Source organism: Eubalaena glacialis, chromosome 3, assembly GCF_028564815.1.
Source record: "Eubalaena glacialis isolate mEubGla1 chromosome 3, mEubGla1.1.hap2.+ XY, whole genome shotgun sequence".
NCBI classification, from domain to species: domain Eukaryota; kingdom Metazoa; phylum Chordata; class Mammalia; order Artiodactyla; family Balaenidae; genus Eubalaena; species Eubalaena glacialis.
This window is the reverse complement of record NC_083718.1, coordinates 41,021,655-41,043,200: the sequence shown is the minus strand read 5'-3', so window position 1 is coordinate 41,043,200 and position 21,546 is coordinate 41,021,655.

Genomic DNA, 21,546 nt, shown 5'->3' with positions numbered 1-21,546 from the left:
CAATAAACAATGTAACCTTACACCTAAAGGAACTAGAGAAAGAAGAACAAACAAAACCCAAAGTTAGCAGAAGGAAAGAAATCATAAAGATCAGAGCAGAAGTAAATGAAATAGAAACAAAGAAAACAATAGCAAGGATCAATAAAACTAAAAGCTGGTTCTCTGAGAAGATAAACAAAATTGATAAACCATTAGCGAGACTTATCAAGAAAAAGAGGGAGAGGACTCAAATCCATAAAGTTAGAAATGAAAAAGAAGTTACAACAGACACCACAGAAATACAAAACATCCTAAGAGACTACTACAAGCAACTCTATGCCAATAAAATGGGCAACCTGGAAGAAATGGACAAATTCTTAGAAAGGTATAACCTTCCAAGACTAAACCAAGAAGAAATAGAAAATATGAACAGACCAATCACAAGTAATGAAATTGAAACTGTGATTAAAAATCTTCCAACAAAAAAAAGTCCAGGACCAGATGGCTTCACAGGTGAATTCTATCAAACATTTAGAAAAGAGCTAACACCCATCTTTCTCAAACTCTTCCAGAATATTGCAGAGGATGCAAAAATCCTCAACAAAATACTAGCAAACAGAATCCAACAACACATTAAAAGGATCATACACCATGATCAAGTAGGTTTTATCCCAGGAATGCAAGGATTCTTCAATATACGCAAATCAATCAATGGATACACCATATTAACAAATTGAAGAATAAAAACCATATGATCATCTCAATAGATGCAGAAAAAGTTTTTGACAAAATTCAACACCGATTTATGATAAAAACCCTCCAGAAAGTGGGCATAGAGGGAACCTACCTCAACATAATAAAGGCCATATATGACAAACCCACAGCAAACATCATTCTCAACGGTGAAAAACTGAAAGCATTTCCTCTAAGATCAAGAAGAAGACAAGGATGTCCACTCTCACCACTTTTATTCAACATAGTATTGGAAGTCCTAGCCACAGCAATCAGAGAATAAAAAGAAATAAAAGGAATACAAATTGGAAACGAAGGAGTAAAACTGTCACTGTTTCCAGATGACATGATACTATACATAGAGAATCCTAAAGATGCCACCAGAAAACTACTAGAGCTAATCAATGAATTTGGTAAAGTTGCAGGATACAAAATTAATGCACAGAAATCTCTTGCATTCCTGTACACTAATGATGAAAAATCTGAAAGAGAAATTAAGGAAACACTCCCATTTACCATTGCAACAAAAAGAATAAAATACCTAGGAATAAACCTACCTAGGGAGACAAAAGACCTGTATGCAGAAAACTATAAGAAGACACTGATGAAAGAAATTAAAGATGATACCAACAGATGGAGAGATATACCATGTTCTTGTATTGGAAGAATCAATATTGTGAAAATGACTATACTACCCAAAGCAATCTACAGATTCAATGCATTCCCTATCAAATTACCAATGGCATTTTTTATGGAACTAGAACAAAAAATCTTAAAATTTGTATGGAGACACAAAAGACCCCTAATAGTCAAAGCAGTCTTGAGGGGAAAAAACAGAGCTGGAGGAATCAGACTCCTTGACTTCAGACTATACTACAAAGCTACAGTAATCAAGACAATATGGTACTGGCACAAAAACGGAAATATAGATCAATGGAACAAGATAGAAAGCCCAGAGATAAACCCATGCACCTATGGTCAACTAATCTATGACAAAGGAGGCAAGGATATACAATGGAGAAAAGACAGTCTTTTCAATAAGTGGTGCTGGGAAAACTGGACAGCTACATGTAAAAGAATGAAATTAGGACACTCCCTAACACCATACACAAAAATAAACTCAAAATGGATTAGAGCCCTAAATGTAGGACCGGACACTATAAAACTCTTAGAGGAAAACATAGGAAGAACACTCTTTGACATAAATCACAGCATGATATTTTTTGATCCACCTCCTAGAGTAATGGAAATAAAAACAAAAATAAACAAATGGGACCTAATGGAACTTAAAAGCTTTTGCACAGTAAAGGAAACCATAAACCAGACGAAAAGACAACACTCAAAATGGGAGAAAATATTCGCAAATGAATCAACAGACAAAGGATTAATCTCCAAAATATATAAACAGCTCATGCATCTCAATATTAAAAAAACAAACAACCCAATCCAAAGATGGGCAGAAGACCTAAATAAACATTTCTCCAAAGAAGACATACAGATGGCCAAGAGGCACATGAAAAGCTGCTCAACATCTCTAATTATTAGAGAAATGCAAATCAAAACTACAATGAGGTATCACCTCACACCAGTTAGAATGGGCATCATCAGAAAATCTACAAACAACAAATGCTGGAGTGGGTGTGGAGAAAAGGGACCCCTCTTGCACTGTTGGTGGGAATGTAAATTGATACAGCCACTATGGAGAACAGTATGGAGGTTCCTTAAAAAACTAAAAATAGAATTACCATATGACCCAGCAATCCCACTACTGGACATATACCCAGAGAAAACCAGAATTCAAAAAGACACATGCACCCCAATGTTCACTGTAGCACTATTTACAATAGCCAGGTCATGGAAGCAACCTAAATGCCCATCGACAGACGAATGGATAAAGAAGTTGTGGTACATATATGCAATGGAATATTACTCAGCCATAAAAAGGAACGAAATTGGGTCATTTGTAGAGACGTGGATGGATCTAGAGACTGTCATACAGAGTGAAGTAAGTCAGAAAGAGAAAAACAAATATTGTATATTAATGCATATATGTGGAACCTAGAAAAATGGTACAGATGAACTGGTTTGCAGGGCAGAAATTGAGACACAGATGTAGAGAACAACCGTATGGACACCAAGGGGTGATAGCGGCAGGGAGTGGTGGTCATGGTGTGATGAATTGGGAGATTGGGATTGACATGTATACACTGATGTGTATAAAATGGATTACTAATATGAACCTGCTGTATAAAAAAATAAATAAAATAAAATTCAAAAAAAAAATAAAGTAGATGGGCTTTACTGACCTATTAAAAGAAAAAATCTTTCTGATCTTAGCAAACCAAAATCCATGCTGTTATATAAGACATACTAAGAAAAAAAGGTGAATCAGAAAGGTTAAGAGTGAAATTATAGTTGAAGATATACCAGTCAATTGAAAATAAAAAGAAAGAGGAAGACATGATCTATATTATAAAATAGATCTTTTGAGCTAACAAATACTGAAAGAGATAAAGGCCATTTTGTAAATTTATAGAGTACAATTTATAGTAAAGATATAATAATTACTAATATCTATGCAGAAACTAAAATTGCAACGTTTATAAATAGAAAATATAGGAGATAGAAAGAGTGGACAGACACTATAAGTCAAATTATTAACTTGAGGTTTTTATCACATTTTTCAAGAAAAAGGGATTAAAAATTATTAATACACAAGGCTTAAAAAAAATCAATAATATAGTCCACATAAGTATCTTTATATCCCAATAATAAAAGATACACTTTCTTTTCAATTGCATTTGCATTGTTTACAAAGTTTTACCCTATACTAAAGCACAGAGAAAAACTTTGGCTAATTTTATAAAATAAAAATAATAAGCCAGCCTTTTTTGACCAAAAAATGCAATTAAACCATAAATAATTAATAAATTATCCAAAATGTCTCTTAAAGACTCTTGGGTCAAAGGGAAAATACAAAGCAAAATTGTAGAGTTTCTAGAAGTTACAATAATGAAGATATTATATATTTAGAAAACTCAAGAGAGCCATTGAAAAAGACTACTTTAAACAATAATAGTATTGTTTAGTAATATAATTTAGTAAAATAGCAGGACATAAAATTGATAGAATTCAACAATCATGTCATATGAAAACAATAACTAATTAGAAATTTTAATGGAAGAGACAACTCCATTTATAATAACAAAAGAGAAAAAAAAATCTAGGCATAAACCTAACAAAAGGTCCATAAGTTATATCTAGAAAGCTTTTACATGTATCTAAAAGATACAAAAGTAGGTATAAAGTGGAATGCTGTATCATGAAAAATGAGGAGAAAAAAATGATAGATCCAGCAAGAATGGTAAAAATCTTGACAATTGTTGAATATGGGTGAAGAGTATATCAATATTCATTACACTATGTCCTCTACTTTTTTGTATGCTTGAAAATTTTGTAATAAACTAATTTGAAATAGTTAATCTTGGTGTTAAAAATAAAGGTATTTAGGTTCTAGCTCCATGCTATCAAAGCACACCTAGATAATTATATGAATTAATTAAGATGATTTGATTAAATTTTTACAGTCAACTTAGTTAAGCTAAATCTCTTTGGAATCTCTACTTAATAGAAAATTAATTGTACATGCAGGTTTTAGATACTTTAAAGTGATAGCTGTTTCTTTCTACTCTCCAGTTCTGGCCTAATGAGGAATCACATTTCTCCTTGCCTCTGCTTCTGAGGACAATATTAGGTGAACTGAGAGGCAGGAAGAGAATTACAGAGACTGTCGGAGTTACTGATAGAAGTGCTTCAAGTTCTCAGGCTGGAAGGCACCTTCACAGAACATCTTACCCCTTAATCGGGCTTCCAGATGGGGCCATGTAGAAGCTAGGTGAGTGTCTTTAATCTCTGAAGTGAGAAGGTAAACCTGCTTAAATACTTTTCTATGACAAATTCTTGACCACATTCCATGCTTATTCTCACTGAAAATTCCAGATGAATGATTTTACTTTTTCTTGCAGTTAATGTTTGCTATTCTTGAAATAATGGGCATTAATACTATTATAATTATCTTCAATGAAACAAACCAAAACAAAGCAACACAAAGCAAGACATGAGGGCCTAGTGGACAAAGCTCAGCTTCCTCACCCTGGCATCCTGGCCCTACCATCCCCTCCCTCCAGAGTATGGCTCCAGTATATCTTTTTCATTGATGTGGTCTGTCACAGCCCTGATGACTTCCTATAATCCAGACAAACAAAAAAGGAAAAATTGTAAAACCTAATATTTGTTTAATTATTGTTTAGTTTGTAGAATGTAAGTTTTTCAATATATTTCAACAAAAGCCTTAAGATCTGGGTATTATTTACCTTTATTTATTTTTTAATAGGCAAAGTGGTGCTGGAAGATCTGGAGCTTTGCCCAATATATAAAACTAATATGTGATGAAGCCAGAATTTTGATTCTGAATTTTGTGCTCACCCTACAGTAATATGTTACCACTAAACTATGTACTCATTAATCCCTGGGAACATTCTGAGTTGAACCTCTTGATTTTAGTACCAGACTCCCTTTTCACTCCCCTTCCAAGTCTCTCAAAATTCCATCCACCTTTCAAGATTTGGATATAAAATTCTTCTTGATCCCTTGAGGATTATGTGCATGCACTCTCTCTCTCTCTCCCTCCTCTGAACCAGCAGAGGATGTCTGTGTCTTTTGGGGCAGTTGACATATTCTACCTTGTGTGGTGTTATTCTAGGTACACTTGTCTTACTGGTAGAGCCTATGTCTTACTTATCTTTCTGTTCCTTCCAAGTTGCAAGCACAGTGGCACATAGTAGGTGTTATACCTAACAAATGTTTGGGGAAGGACATGGACTTTTCCTAAATATAATTTAAAGACCTGCCTTCACTCTGAAAGAGTTCTTGAAACTCTTATGGTAAGTGGAAACCATTTTTGTCATAAGCAGATAGATTCATATGAAGTATAAAAATAAAATAATACTGCTAATAGTAATAATCAGTGACATCATAATAATGGTAATTTTATAACCTTGAATTATAAGGTTCTTCTCTTTCAGATTATAATAATTCATATGTCTCATTCATTTCCCCTATATGCCTGAAATCCAAGGAAAGTGTTGCCCGTACAGTGTTAACAAGGGAAACCAAGAATAGGCACCTTGGACTCCCATTTTGTTTGAGGGTCAGCCCCTCCACTTCTTCAAGCAAGTTATTTAACCTCCTGATAGCTCCATCACCTCTCCACCCTTTACAAAATACAGATAATAAGATGACAAAATTTGCAAGCTCACTGTAAAGAATAAATAAAATCTAGTGGGCAAAGTTCTTGGCAGAGCATCTGGTGCATAGTAAGCGCTCATTAAATAGTATCAGTAATTATTGTTATGAGGGAAGAGAATGAGACCTAAGACCCAAGATGATTAAGTGACTTGCTCAAGATGGTATAATGAAATCTAACTAGAACTTGAGTTTTTGCTTCCTGGATTACATTATCATCTCCCTCTGCCCCTTAACTGCCCTCCATCTACCTTAGCCCTGTACAATTAAGAGTTTCACTGGCCTTTGTCCCAGTTCCTGGGAGGTAGCCTCTAAACCTTTGGAGTTTCCCAAATAATAGAAGTGTCTTTGTTATTTATGGTGGACCCTGATAGGTTATGTTTACTAGGTAGTTTATGCTAAGGAAATAGGTTATATGCTAATTGTATATGCTAAGTTTTAGGTTATAATTTATGCTAAGGAAAATATTTAGTATAAGAGCTGGCAGTGGCAGAAAGACCAACCATGTGATTAGAAGGTTGGGGCTTTGAGCCACCTTGATATCAGACCAACACCCAGAGAGGGGAGGGGGGCTAGACATTGAGTCACATGGCCAGTGACTTAATCAGTCATGCCTATGTAATGAAGTCCAAATAAAACCCATGGACATAGATGCTCAGGTTAGCTTCCTTGGTGGGCAATACTCTATACTGCCACATACCAATGTGTTGGGAGAGTGACATATCCTGATGCCACAGGGAGAGGACAAAGGAAGCTTTGCATTTGGTGCCCTCCCAGACATTGCTGTATTGGTCTCCCCTTTTGTTGGTTCTGATTTGTATCCTTTTGCTATAATACAATGGTAATCAGAAGAACAGTGCTTTCCTAAGTTCTGTGTGTTGTTCTACCATATTATTGAACCTGAGGGGAAACCCTAATTTGTAGCCAGTAGGTCAGAAGTGAGGGAGGCCTAGGGACCTTGGAATTTGTGGCTGGTGTCTGAAGTGAGGGCAGTTGGGTGGAGGACTTTGCCCTTGACCTGTGACCTTTTGCCTGGCTCGGCTCCGGGGCAGCTGGTGTCAGAAGTCTTGCTGTCCCTTCATCCAGAACCTCAACAGGGTTCAATGTTTTATAAGGTACACACTTTGCAATCTCAGACTCAAAACTGAGATGTTTAAAATCTAAATTTTTATTCCTTGTTGTTGTTTTTTGATGCATAGTGTTAAAATATGGTGACATTGGCCCTATGCAGCTGAGCATTTAGGTAACAGTTGTATTGAAGGTTAAAAAAAACCAAAAAACTGAAAAAATTATTTATGTCTAGTACTAACCTATCATGCACTCTTTTCTTTCCAAAAACCCTTCTCCAACCTCCAAACAAATTAATTCATCTGCACAGTTGAGAGGAGGAAACTAAGCAGAGGCCTCCACCTCTGGGGCATGAGGGGCACCAAAGGGACATCCACCAGGACAGCTGGAGTGCATATGTTGTGACTCTCCACACCCTGCTGGAATATCTCTCTTGCCAACAGTATGGAAATCATAATTAGCACCCTACAGCGACTCAGGGCTTCAAACCCACCCAAATCTATTTGCAGCATTTCACAACTTACTGAGAACAGCATCTCTCATATTTAGGTAGCTGCTCCCCCGTCTGCTTTGTTGGCCATAATGTATTTAGATAGATTCTTCTTCCATGAGGCAGAGCCCAAGTTCATTAGAATCATGCGTTCTGCTTCAAAACCTCCCTTAATCTCCCTAGGTGCTCTTTGGGCTTTTCCAGTTGTATTCACTAACCTTGGAAGTGGGTATTTAGGAACAATGCTAATGTTCTTAAATTGCTTTGCAGTCTTTTCTCCTGGATTATGTTAGCAAGCAAAAGAAAGAAATACCAATTAAGCCCCAAGAGCCATTTTGCAAATGCTCTTTCTCTTAAACCAGGGAATGTCTAACTGCGAACCCAAATGGAAAAGATGCAGGGTGGTGTTGTGATGTGTTATGCATGTTGACTCTTTTCTTTCTGAGGGATCTAATCTTTTAGAGTGGGCATTAGGTAATGCTTTCAATGTAGTATTAAGAGCCAGAAAAAAAAAAAGAAGACACTTCGTACGTTTTGGATAATAACATGTTGGTGCTTTAATAACACTCATCTTAGAAAGGTATTTGTTATTCATTAAGTACAGTGCATTTCAAAGTTCTGCTTTCCATTAACCCTTTCTCTGAGCAGACTGCAGATAGTTTTAAAACCTTTCTGTTAGGAGATCCAGCCTCAGCCTGGATCTTGAACTTGCTTGGATATTGGGATGAATGGGGGTGCTACAGTAGGGCAGTGGTAAGTAGTAACACTGGCTGCCTCCAGGAGGGGAAGTAAATGGCTTGGAGACAGGAGAAAAAGTAGATATTTCACTATTAATTTTGTGCTTTGTAGCATGTGACTATATTACCAATTCTAAATACAAATTTAAAAAATATAATTTTTTTAAAAGGTAAGAAAAATGATGTGGCCCCAGTGGAAAACAATACTGTGGTTCCTCAAAAAATTAAACAGAATTACCATATGATACAGCAAAAGAACTGAAGGCAGAGACTTGAACAAATATTTGTACACGCATGTTCCTAACAGCATTATTCACAATAAACAGAGAGTGGAAGCAAGCCATGTGTCCATGGATGGATGAATGGGGAAAGAAAATGCAGTATATATATACAATGGAATCTTATTCAGCCTTAAAAAGGAAGGCAATTCTGACACATGCTACAACATGAATGAACCTTGAAGACATTATGCTAAGTGAAATAAGCCACCAGTTCTCCTACTGCTATGAAATGTAAGGTGATCACCGTCTCTCTAGAGCTCAGAGACCATGTGTCTTTATCCTTCATGGCCCCTTTTGTGGCTTTTTAAATTGGAAATACTCAATAGATGGTACTTTCTGACACCAATTTTCTGACACTGAGTGTCCCCAAATTCAAGTCAATTATTACGCTAAAACACATGGAGTTAGTGTCAGATCCAATGAGTTAAAGGGCAAGGTCCCCGACAAGACTGCCCTTACTTCAGATGCCAGTTTTAAGTGGGACTACAAATTTAGAGCTTCCCACACCCCCTGAGTTTCAGTATTTCTCTAGGATGACTCACAGAACTCAGAAAAGGGCTATGTTTACAATTACCATGTTACTAAAAAGGATGCAAATGAAGAGTCAGATGAAGAGAAACATAGAACAAGACCCAGGAGCATCTGTTCCCATGGAGACAGAGTGAACACCCTCCTGTTCACCAACCAGGAAGCTCCCCTGAGCTTCAGTGTCCAGAGATTTTATTTGGGGTTTCATTACGTAGGCATGATTGATGGAATACTTAATCACATGACTGAACTTAATCTCCAGTCTCTCCTCTCTCCCTGGAGTTTGGGGGTGGGCCTGTAAGTTCCAGCTCTCTAATCATGTGCTTGGTCTTTCTGAAATGGCCAGCCTGGCTCTTGAAACTACTGAAGTGTTCGTCATGAATTCACCTCCTTAGCATAAATTCAGGTCAAAGGGGGTCCTTATGAAACACAGAGACACTCCTATCACTGTGTAAATTTGAAGTTCTGTGCCAGAAACTGGGGGTGAAGACGAGATATATTCTTTATTATATCACACATAGCAATACCTCAATCTTGATTTCTCCAGCTAATGCTTACATAATGGTCATATAGTTGGCTATATTCCATCCAGGATAGAAGAGAAATCAGTTTTTCCAGCTCTCAGCAAAGAGATAATTGAGAAAGCATGGCCTCAGCAAAGCCATACTTGGCAGTTGGTTTAAAATCTATAAGCTAAAATGTAATGTATCCTTTGTCTCTCTGGCTAATGACCAGCCGTGGGATATGGATAAGAAGTTCCAGATTCAGCCCTTTGAGCCTGTACTCTTGCTGGTGAGCTCTATGATCTCCTTCCCTCTGATACCTCTTTAAGCATCAAGCAGCTGTTTAATGCAAGGTTCTTGTCAGTTCTTTTCTCTTTCTCTTGGTCAGTGGATTAGACAAGATTGATTTTTCTGCATGGCTGGGGAAGGCTTAAGGTTAAAAGATAAAAAAAGGTAGATTCCTTTTACATGTAATTTAGATTTTTTTTCCTGGCATTAGTTCTGATATCAACCACAGAATCATTTCAATTTTCCAGAAGAACCTGGGCCCCAACTACAGCTGCTGGGGCGGGGTAAACCCAGGCTTCCAACACAGGACAGCTGGGTGGTACAGGCAGGGTTGCTGCCAGGTGCCTCTCTCTCTCTTCTTTCCTTCTCCCCACACCTATCTTTCTCTCTCTCTCTCCTTTTCTTTCTCTCTGATTCTGCTTGCAAAATGCAACTAGACGTCTCACGTGTTTATTCTACACATTGTTCTTTCAGGTCAGTGTGTATTTATCTTTTGCAAACTAAAGAGCTCAAGGGAGAACTGCTTCTGAGTCAACCAGATGACAAAAGACCAAATCAATTCATCCAGAAAGCTTGTCAATTCAGCGGAACATCATTGGCACGAGTAGTGTTGTGGACAAAGTAGGCACCTGATTGACTCAATTTTCCACCTTTTGTCAGGCTTCTCTTTGGCAGCCAATAGACCCTATCCAAAGACCATGCCAGATGTGATGAATAACCCTCTCTGCCCTGGGTGGGTATCTTTCCACTTACCCCCTGCAGTGTCGGCAAGGCATCCTCTCTATGTTATAATACACTGTGTGGTTTTATAAGTGCTGTCTTTTAAGGGCTGGAGATTCCCTGGAGCCTGAGGCAGAGTGGGGGGCAATGGTGTGATGCTGGAGGTGGTGTGATGCTGACAGAGCAGGAGAATTAGAGAAGTGTGGGGGAAGGGAAACATATTCAGTGATTGGGGCTAAATAGGGGAAGAATATCTCAGAAGAGAACTTGTGAACACAGTCGATTCAAGCTGAGCAATGCTTAAGATGGTAGCTTGGGCCAGACTCTCACACTGTTCTCAGTAGACCAGCTTGAAGGGTCTTAAGCACCTGTGTCCCCAGGAAGGGGCAGTGTGACATCATGACGTGTTTCCGTGGGGTGTGGGGGCAAGAGACAAGGGTCCACGCCCTGCCCCACCATCCCTCTTCTCCCTCCCTCCCCCTTCCCTCCCTCCCCCCTCCCTTCCTTCTTTCCTCTCTTCCTCCCTTCCTCCCTTCCTTCCTTCTTCTCTTCCTCCCTCCCTCCCTTCCTTCCTTCCTTCTTTCCTTCCTTCCTCCCTCCCTTCCTTCCTTCCTTCCTCTCTTCCTCCCTCCCTCCCTCCCTTCCTTCCTTCTTCCCTTCCTTCCTTCCTTCTTTCCTTCCTTCCTCCCTCCCTCCCTCCCTCCCTTCCTTCTTTCCTTCCTGTCTTCCTCCCTCCCTTCCTCCTTCCCTCCCTTCCTCTTTCTCCCTTCCTTCCTTCTTCCCTCCCCCCCTTCCTTCCTTCTTTCCTTCCTTTGTTTCACTATTGCTAAGATTGAAAGGGACACTTGAGTAATACTTACTTGTGTCTTAGCCACACTCAGTTAAATTCAAAGAGTTGGCTTCAATCCAACCAGCCAGCGAGAAAGCTTCTAAATGCCAGGATGGGGTTTCAAACAGCCAGCTGGATGTCACTTCCTCACCCCGAAGCCTCCTCTACCATTGGGTCAATAGGCGGAGATGGAGAGAGAATTTGGACACTTTACCAAACCAAAGTGAAGCTACAACATAGGAACAAAATGGGAACCCTTGTATCAGTAATTGGGAGATAGAAACAGAAGCTCACAGACAAACTGGATGTAAACTTGAAGGGGAAGAATTGCAGAACTGAGGAGAGAAAAATCTGGATTAGTCAGGACTGTCTTGGTTGCAGGTAACAGCAACCCATCTTGACAAAGCTTAGGTGAAAAGGACGTTTATTGGTCAATCCAATTAAAAAGTCTGAGGGTACATTGGCTTCAGGCCCACTTGACCACATGCTCTAATAACACCTGGTGCACCCTCTCTCTCTCTCTCTCTCTGTCTCTGTGCCCTTCTCTGTTCTGGCCTCATTCTCAGGCACACTTTTGCCTTGTGGTGGCAGGAGAACTCCAGCATTTCCAAACTCAAACTCCACCTCATTAGTACCAGGAAAAGTTCCCAGTGGGCTCTCATTGGATCAATTTGACTCAACTTTCCTCTCCGGACTAATGACTGCAGCCAGGGAGGAAGAATGTTCTCATCGGGTATGCCTTTGCCAGGTGCTCACCTCCAGAGCCAGGAGTGTGGTCAGCCCCACCTAAAGTGCATGGTCTGGGAGTGAGCAAGGAATGGTCCTGCTTAAAAAAATGAGGGTCTTCTTTACATAAGAGAAAAATGCTGGCAGGCAAAAACATCAGATGTCTACCCAAGATGCCAAAAAGAAGCCAAAATCATAAAACTTTGAGCGAAGGGCAGTCATGCACCACATTCCGGAATCCACCAGGAATAGGTCAGGTCTATACGAAGCCTCAAGGCTTATGTGACAATTGCCCAGACCACTTTTGGTATAAGCATCTCTTTTTTGATAACTGGTTCAAGGCCGCCTGGCCTGCTTCCTGTTGCTCTTGAAAGAAATTTGCCCTTTCCAGGCTGGAGCCCAGACACCCTACTCCAGAAGGAATCCCTTTATAGAGTTCTAGCGTGTCCTCTGTCTTTCTCTTTTTCATGCTCACTAGCTCTGATCTTATAGCCTCCACCACCCCAGCCTTCTCCCCACATGCTTACAACATATTTTTTTTCATATTTTTTTTATTGATGTCACATAGTAATCAGAAAGGCCATTCTGGTGAACGTAGCCATTGGAACAGATGCTACTCTCACAGACACGTAGCAGACGCCTGGGGACACGAGTGAGAGTCTAACAAAGTGGCCCAACAAACTGTAAAAAAAGAGATAGAAAAGAGGAAAGGAAGGGGTAGCTGCGTAACAAGTTACGTTTACCAAACTTTTAAAGGAAAGGGGAAAAGAAAGCCATACTTATTGGAAGAGCAATCTTTATTTAAACAGCTCACAGAATTAGTGGTCTCACCCATATGCCAAGCTCTAACAAAGGAAACACACCAATATGAGCCCAAGAAAAGGGAGAACAGAGCTGCAGGCTCTGGTGCTGAGAGGGCTAATTATCAAAGCTCTGTCTCCATCCTGTTGATATCAATCCTGGCAGGGCACGATGGCTGCTGCCAGTGGAGAGGAAAAAATTACCCAGACTGACGCCTCCAAATGATAATTTGCCTAAATGAACAAATCAAGTAAGATTTAATTGTTGGCAGGGATTGCCACCCAGTAACAACAAGGTATATAATTGCTTAAGCTTTGCACATGGCTTTCCATGCATCCCCCTTCCCTCCCCCTTTCTTTTTTCTAAACCAAGTATAATTGTTTAATGACATTGATGGGGAGTAGACTCATGATATTGTAAATGACACTCATGACAGAACTGTCACCTGGTGACAGCTCGCTGACAGCCCAGTGAGAAATTAATCATTTTAGATGCTTTATGATTTGCTCATTTAATGCCACAAATAAGATCTTACTGTAAAACCACACATAATCTCATCCCCTAAGGGACAGTTTGGTTGTTTTCCTACCTCCTCGAGCAGGGCTGGTGCGGGGTCCGGGGTAAATGGTTGGGAATATTGTGTGGTGGTGAACCCGGCACCTTCAATTCTAGGCAGAGGCTAGAAGTTCTCCGAGGAAATTTGTACCTGAGCAGGGTCCGAATTTAGTCTTCTCACTTGCCACTTGTTTAAGGAAGCTTTCAAGGGGAAAGAGCTAACCTGTTGGGACTGATGCTAATAAAGACAGAAAGCTGAGGAAGGGAGAGGTTATTTTTAGCCAGGTAATGGGGAGTAAATGGGGCCACACTGTGATATGCTAAGATATGCCTGGACTCATTTCTGCCTGGAACTCCCACACTCTCTGCTGGGCAGACATCTGTTAATTACTTTCTGTTGGACTTCACTTTGACATTTGGAGAAATGGAAGGAGATTGCCTAACCATTCTTTTTTTTTTTTTTTTTTCCTAAACAATATCTCTGTGGAGTTTTGGATCCAGGGAAGAAAGGAGGTGAGGTGGGTTTGAAGCACACTCTGCTTGGGTTTGCTAAAACCTTCAATACACCATACCTAAGGCACTTTGGCCTGGATTTTATTGAAAACCCTGTGTGGGGCTCCAGACAATCAGAGTCACTCACGTTTTTTCCTTCCACGCTGCATTGGCCTGTGCTACATTTAATCTGAACACATGCTTATCTCTCTACCCACCTTTCCTTACATTTTACTCATCCTGTAAATAGATTCTTGAAAAATAATAAAATGACTTTCCAATTTAGGACAAAAAAAAATCTTCAAATTGGTGTGCCTGCATCAATGCCTTGTTGATAAGGCAGTTCCTGTCACCAAGCAGCAGGAGGCTGAGAACCAAACTTCAGAAGATGGAGATGGTAGTTTCAGTGTTACATCATCTTTTCCCCGCCTTTTCTTCCTTTAGGCACGGGTTTGCCTGCGCTCCTTTACAATTGCGTTTGGGTAGGTTGGGTAGGTTGACCTATAATATGTGGTGTAGTGTGATTAGTGACCACTGGGTGGCGACAAAGACCTCCAGCTTCATTATTGGATGTAGGCAGTGACTGATAGGTGAAAAGGGCCTGTTTTCTAACAGTCTCAATAATAACAACTTCTTGGATGCTGACCATGTGGCAGGCACCATCAGGTGCGCTGCTTGTACATTAACATGTTCATTTTGCAACACTCCTGTGAATCTTACAGAGAGTGAGGAACTAACTTGCCCAAGGTCAACTACTGGTGGTTGGCAGAGCTGAAATTTGACCCCAGCTCTAACTGATGACCCAAGCTGTGTTCTCAGACATTGAGCTCTACTGTAGCCTTAGGGAAATACGCTACTGATTTGGGGAGGAAGTTGACTGGCCACAACTAATATCTCACCTTCACTGAGCTCTGATGCTTCCTTCATCTCCGTAAGATGAGAAAAAGGGGCACAGAAAGAGCAAACTTATCAGGTATATAGAATCTGAGAGTTGGAAAATTCTTGACGCTTTAGCCCAGCCTTCCATCCAATACAGGACTGTCCATGAAGGAGGATTACATAGACTTTGCTGGACCACTTCTGGGACCAGGTTGCCACATGAAGGTGGCATGGTGCCTTCTCTGTCTTCCCATCATCACCTTCCTCTTCAAGAGAAGAAAATCAGAGGGAGGGGACCAGGAGAAAAATTCACAGCTCAAGTCCATCAAAGCAGTTCTAGGAAACAACATGGTGTGATGGTTAACTATATGTGTCAGCTTGACTAGGCCACAGGATGCCCAGACATCTGTTCAAACATTATTCTGGGTGTGTCTGTGAGGATATTATCAGATGAGATTAACATTTGAATTGAGTAAAGCAGATTGCCCTTCCCAGTGCAGGTGGGCCTCATCTAATCTTTGAAGACCCGGATGGAACAAAAAGCCTGACCTTTCTGTAAATAAGGGGGAACTCCTCCTGCCTGACTACCTTCAAGCTGGGACATAGGATTTTTACTGCTTTCAAACTCAAATTGAAACATAGGCTCTTCCTAGGTCTCAAGCCTGCTGGCTTCCCACTGGAACCAGACTATCAGCTCTCCTGGATCTCGAGCTTGTTGACTGTAGATCTTGGGACTTCTTAGCCTCCTTGACCGTGTACTTGTGTGAGCCAATTCCTTGTAATGTATAGATATAAATAGAGATGTAGATTTATGATATGTATACATATACACACATCCATACATATATGGACATTTCCACTTAGATGTCCAACTCTACACTTTATTTATTTATTTATTTTTAAATTTATTTTATTGAACTGTAGCTGATTTACAATGTTGTGTTAGTTTCTGTTGTAGAGCAAAGTATGTAAATATAGTTCCCTGTGCTATAAGTAGGACCTTGTTGTTTATCTATTTTATATATTGTAGTTTGTATCTGCTAATCCCAAACTCCTAATTTATCCCTCCCCCCAGCCCTTTCCCCTTTGGTAACCATAAGTTTGTTTTCTATGTCTATGAGTCTGTTTCTATTTTGTAAATAAGCTCATATTTTAGATTCCACATATAAGTGATAATCAGATGGTATTTGTCTTTCTCTGACTTACTTCACTTAGTATAATAAGCTCCAGGTCCATCCATGTTGCTGCAAATGGCATTATTTCATAAAATTCTACATTTTAAATTTGAATCTTTTTATGTTAATATCTATCTACATCTATATCTACACATCTCCTATTGGTTCTGTTCTCTGGAGCATGCTGACTAATCCAGTGGATCAACTAAATGGAAGAATCTAAATCAAAAAGCAACACGACCCGAGTCCTGCCAACACAGTGCAGTGGTTAAGCATGGGGAGCCCTGGTGTCAGACGACCTGAGCTTTAGTGCTGGCTCTGCTCCCTCGTGCCTCTTTGTCCTAGGAAGCCTCAGTGTCCTCATCTTTAAAATGGGCATAATTATAAATGAGATGATGCAGATTCAGTTCTTAGCACAGTCGCTGACAATTAATGTCCATTACTTTAGACATTAATTGCTTCTCGTCAGTAAGTTACCAAGGAATCTTGGTAAAATAACACGTTCTATCTTTTTTACAAAAAAAAAAAAAAACCTAGAGGAGGAAAAATGAATAACTCTCCTCCTCTTCCTTCTTGGAAGAGGTGTTGTGAGGTCAAAATTGATAAAAGACAGAAGGTCTTGGTAAGTAAAGGTGGCCATAGTGCATGCGGTGGTTAGGGTATTATTACTGAGCTCATCATCAAGGCCCAGTCAGTGGAAACAACAGGACAGCAGACCAGCGCAAAGGTTCAGCCCTTCCGTCAGTAAGCATTTCTGAGGGAGACGAAGGGGTCCTCTCAGGAGAGGCTTAGCCAGTGGAAACAGAAGTTATTTCTCCAGGAAAACTCTCAGTTTATTCAAACCAGAAAGCAGAGTGGAATGCAGATTGCCAGGGAGGGACCTTCTTAGGATGTACTCAGACAGCTTTGCTCTTCTTGACTGACAGGCTAGGCTTTGGTGCCTCCCTTAGTTTTAAAAATTATTTCTGAAGGAAGAAAGTGGTCTCTTGGTGTGGATATGATATTCTTTTAACATGATATTCTTTTAGCGGCACCTGCATGTGATATCATCTGATATCATCTGATGGAGGAGACCCAATGGGAACACTGAACTTCTGAACGAGTGAGTGTTCCTCTCCCTGCTCCCCATGTTATTACCTCCTCCCCCAAGTTCTTGACTCTGTTTTTTCCTCCCCACCTTGTTTCACTCACATCCCTGGGGAGTTTGTACAGGCTCATGGCTTTGGCTGACGCCTGTTAGAAGGAAACTGGAATATCATACTCACGCATGCAACTCACTGAGAGGGCATTTCCACTTAGATGTCCTCCCACCACTATCTAGATTTCTACATTTAAAACTGAACCCTTTTATTTTCATCATTTAAGTTGCCTCTGCCCCCAAACCACGTTTCTGTCTGAGGTACCACTTCCTGGACCTCCAGGCTGCTAGGCTGGACAGTTTGAAACTGTCTCTAACTTATTCCTACCCTTCATCAACTTCTACCAGGGTTTGCTTCCAAATGTCTCTCGAATTTGCCCCTTTCTCTCCATTTCTGCTGTTCACGTGTTAATACTGCATACCTGGATGCCCTCGACAGCCTTCTAGGGGCTTCCTGTTTCTCATTAACCTTTGTCCAATAAAGGGGCCAAAATGCCCCTTGGATCTTACCCTCCCTCTGCTCTGGACGCCACAGATACTTCTCAGTCTTCTCCCCAGGTATAAATCCCCCTGCCTGGTTTCCATATTATGTACCTTTTAGTCTTTTCAACCATTTCCCTTTATTTCCAGCTTCAGTCTGTCTGGCCTCTCTCTGCCTCCACCTATGCTATGTTCCCCAGCTTGTGTAATGAGGGATGAGGGTCACGTCGGGAAGCCCAGACAGGGGGCGCAGTGAATGTCCTCCACACTTCCTACTCCCTGCTGCATTTCCCCATCCTTTATAGCCCACAAAAGCACTCTATGCCTCATGCGTATTATCATTTAAAAAATAATTTAAATTTTCATTACACAAGTGATATAATGTATATATTCTTTCTTCCTTCCTTGCGTCCTTCCTTCCTTTCCTCCTTTCTTTTTCTTTCTCTCTTTCTTTCTCCCTTCCTGCCTTCCTTCCTTTCTTTTTATTGAGGTATTGTTACTTTAGAATGTTGTGTTACTTTACAATATTGTGTTACTTTCAAGTGTACACCAGAGAGATTCAGTTTTACATACATAGATATATGCATTATTTTTCAGATTCTTTTCCCTTATAGGTTATTACAAGATATTGAGTATAGTTCCCTGTGCTCTACAGTAAGTCCTTGTTGTTTACCTATTTCATATATAGTAGTGTCTATATATTAATCCCAAACTCCTAACTCTACATACTCTTTAAAAATGAAACTTTTTTAGACAAGACTAGGGTCCCCTTGATCACTTACTCTAATCATGGTCCTTTCCCCCTTATACAGAGGAGGCATGGTTCAGTGTTTGGGGTGTATACTTCCAGTTATTTTTGATGTTTTTATATCCATATATATGTACCCATGGAGGGTATGTAATATTTACATTGCATGTGGCCATTTTTAATATAAATGGCATCGTACAAGTGTACAATGTACACACAAGTATTTTGTGAAATTACTAGACATCTATCCATGTTAGCCCACCTGGATGAGTCTCACTCTCGTTATCTGGTAGGTGCTACTCTATAGTATGAATCCATCACCATTTATTTGACTATTGCCTCTTTGATGAGCATTAGATTATTCCAGTGTTTAGGTTTACAAACACTGCTTCACTGAACAACTGGAGGACATGTCCTTTTGCCTGTGTGAACTGCTTTCGCTGATTGCATTGTCTTCTCAGTACCACATGGTAAGATTAGAACAAAGCTAATATTTATTGGAAGATAAATCTCAGGCACTGAGGTAGGCATTTATACAACCAGGTACTGAGATAGACATTTACACAACACACTTTGAGCTAGGTATTATCATTCCCATTTTATAGATGAGAAAACTGAGGCTTAAGAAGGTAAAGTGAGTCATGATTTAAGATCCCATTCAAATTCTTGCTCCTACCATTTCCTTGTGATGGATTCTTTCCCTCCAACTCTGCTGTGAATCTCGTGACAGCGGGAACTACAGCCATACCTCCTTTATTCTCTAATATGTCCTGATTACACAATAAATCTCAATCAAATGTGATTAATTATTCAGGAGACAAATTAGTGCTCTCATCTTAACTAGTGGGATATTTTATTTAGGTATTTTAGCAACAATAAGATGCTAGCCTCATAGAGTAGCTGGTTAAAATATTATTAGAAGTTAATTCATATTTTAGCAGATAATTCCTAATTAATTTGCTGTAGTTATCTTGTTAAATGTCAATTAAATCTCTCCACATCCCTTACAGGTTTCTGCTATTCATAAAATGTAATTATTCAGCTATTGCTCATGTATTCTTTATTGCTTATATAATCTACCAGTTAAATACAAGTCAAAAAGATTTATCTTCCAAGTTTTTAATAACATCACTAAATGTTCTAATTAATAATCAATAAGCCATTTGCATAGTTAATTAGGGGAAAGAATCCTAATGATATGGTGCCTTACAGCTAGCCAAGCTGAGGCTAAAACTTTCATTTCCTATAATAATAATTGCTCAGGGTGGAAGAGTTTTTTTGAGCAACTCAGATTCCTTCAGGGCTCCTGGAAGTGCTGGGCTTAGTGCGAATGATGTGGAGCTCATACGATTCTACTGGTACATCCTTAGTCACATCATTTCTTAACAATATGTAATGTAAGTGTCTCCATGGAACATAACCTATTTGCTGGATATGAGCTTTTGGAGACACAGGCTCAGGTGAACAAAAATAAATTTCTTCATTTTCCTGAAAAGCAATTTAATGTTCTGAATCTGAGCCCTCAATCCACCTGATGCAAAAACTTAATATAGTCACTTTCAAGTAAACTCAGTCCTATGTAGTATCTTCTCAGGCAAATAGGGTTACATTCTAGATTTGAAAAAAATTCTCCCTTTCAGCTTTTTCCTCTCCCTCTTCCTTGGCACTGATTTTTAACTGGGGAAGAGGGTGGTTTTACAATGGTCCCCACTGTGCTGTCATCTGGGCAGGGGCTGCCCATTTCCCAGGTTCCACCTGCTTTGGTCTGAGCTATCATCCTTTCAGATATAATGTGAACGGTGGGTCCTTGAGGGAGCCCTCTTCACACTGACCCCACTACAAGACATCAGTCATCCTCATTTACTGAAATATTTTTGGTTTTGCTGTAGCTTCCACCACCTGGGTTCCTAAGGGTTACTCTTCATTCTCCTTCAGATCTCCAGGCTCCTGTGCTCCATTCACCCTTCCTCAGCCCTTACTAGCCCTTCTCATGAGCTTGGGATCACTTAGATCTGAATCATTCTTTGATGGCAAAAAGGCTAAGGGGTTGTCAGGGGTCTTTGCTGTGTTCTGACACACCACCCCCCTTACAGCCTCTCTGCTTTATTGTTCACATGCCTAAAGCCACAAAGGTCACTGAAGAAGAAGCTGAAGACTGTAACTCCAGGTGGGACCAGTAAGACACAGATTTTCTCTCTTTGACCCCAGAAAACCAGTGGTTCTTGTTCTACTCCCCTCTTCTGAAATATCTGGGGTAGTTGGGGGCATGACACAAAGATAGACCCACATCTTTCTTCCCAGATCTTCTCCATCTCTTTTCTCCCTCTCCCTAACTTGTAGGGGAGGGGGTTGGTGTAGAGATGGTTCTACTTAGGAGCATTCCTTTTCTTACATTTTCTGTCTTACACCAGAAATCTCAGCACTTTATCTTGGAAGCTGACTATGTGGCATCTTTGTTCTCTGGCTCTGGAGTTAAATGTGGCCCCTTGTCAACAGCAGGGACAGGGTGGTCACAAAGGAATAAAGAAAATAATATGCCATACATCTGGAAAAGATGAAAACTCGAATTATAAAAGATACATGCACCCCAATGTTCATAGCAGCACCACTTACAATAGCCAAGATATGGAAGCAATGTAAATGCCCATCAACAGATGAATGGATAAAGAAGATGTGCCACATATATATGGAATATTATAATATATATAATGGAATATAAAAAAGAATGAAATAATGCCATTTGTAGCAACATGGATGGACCTAGAGATTACCATACTAAGTGAAGTAAGTCAGAAGAGAAAGACAAGTACCATATGATATCACTTATATGTGAAATCTAAAAGAATGATACAAATGAACTTACTTACAAAACAGAAACAAACTCACAGAGATAGAAAACAGGCTTATGGTTACCGGAAGAGAGGGGGATAAATTAGGAGTTTAGGATTAACATATACATACTATTATATATAAAATAGATAAACAACAAGGGCCTATTCTATAGCACAGGGAACTATATTGACTATCTTGTAATAACCTATAATGAAAAGGATATGAAAAAGAATATATATATGATGGCTTTGCTGTACACCT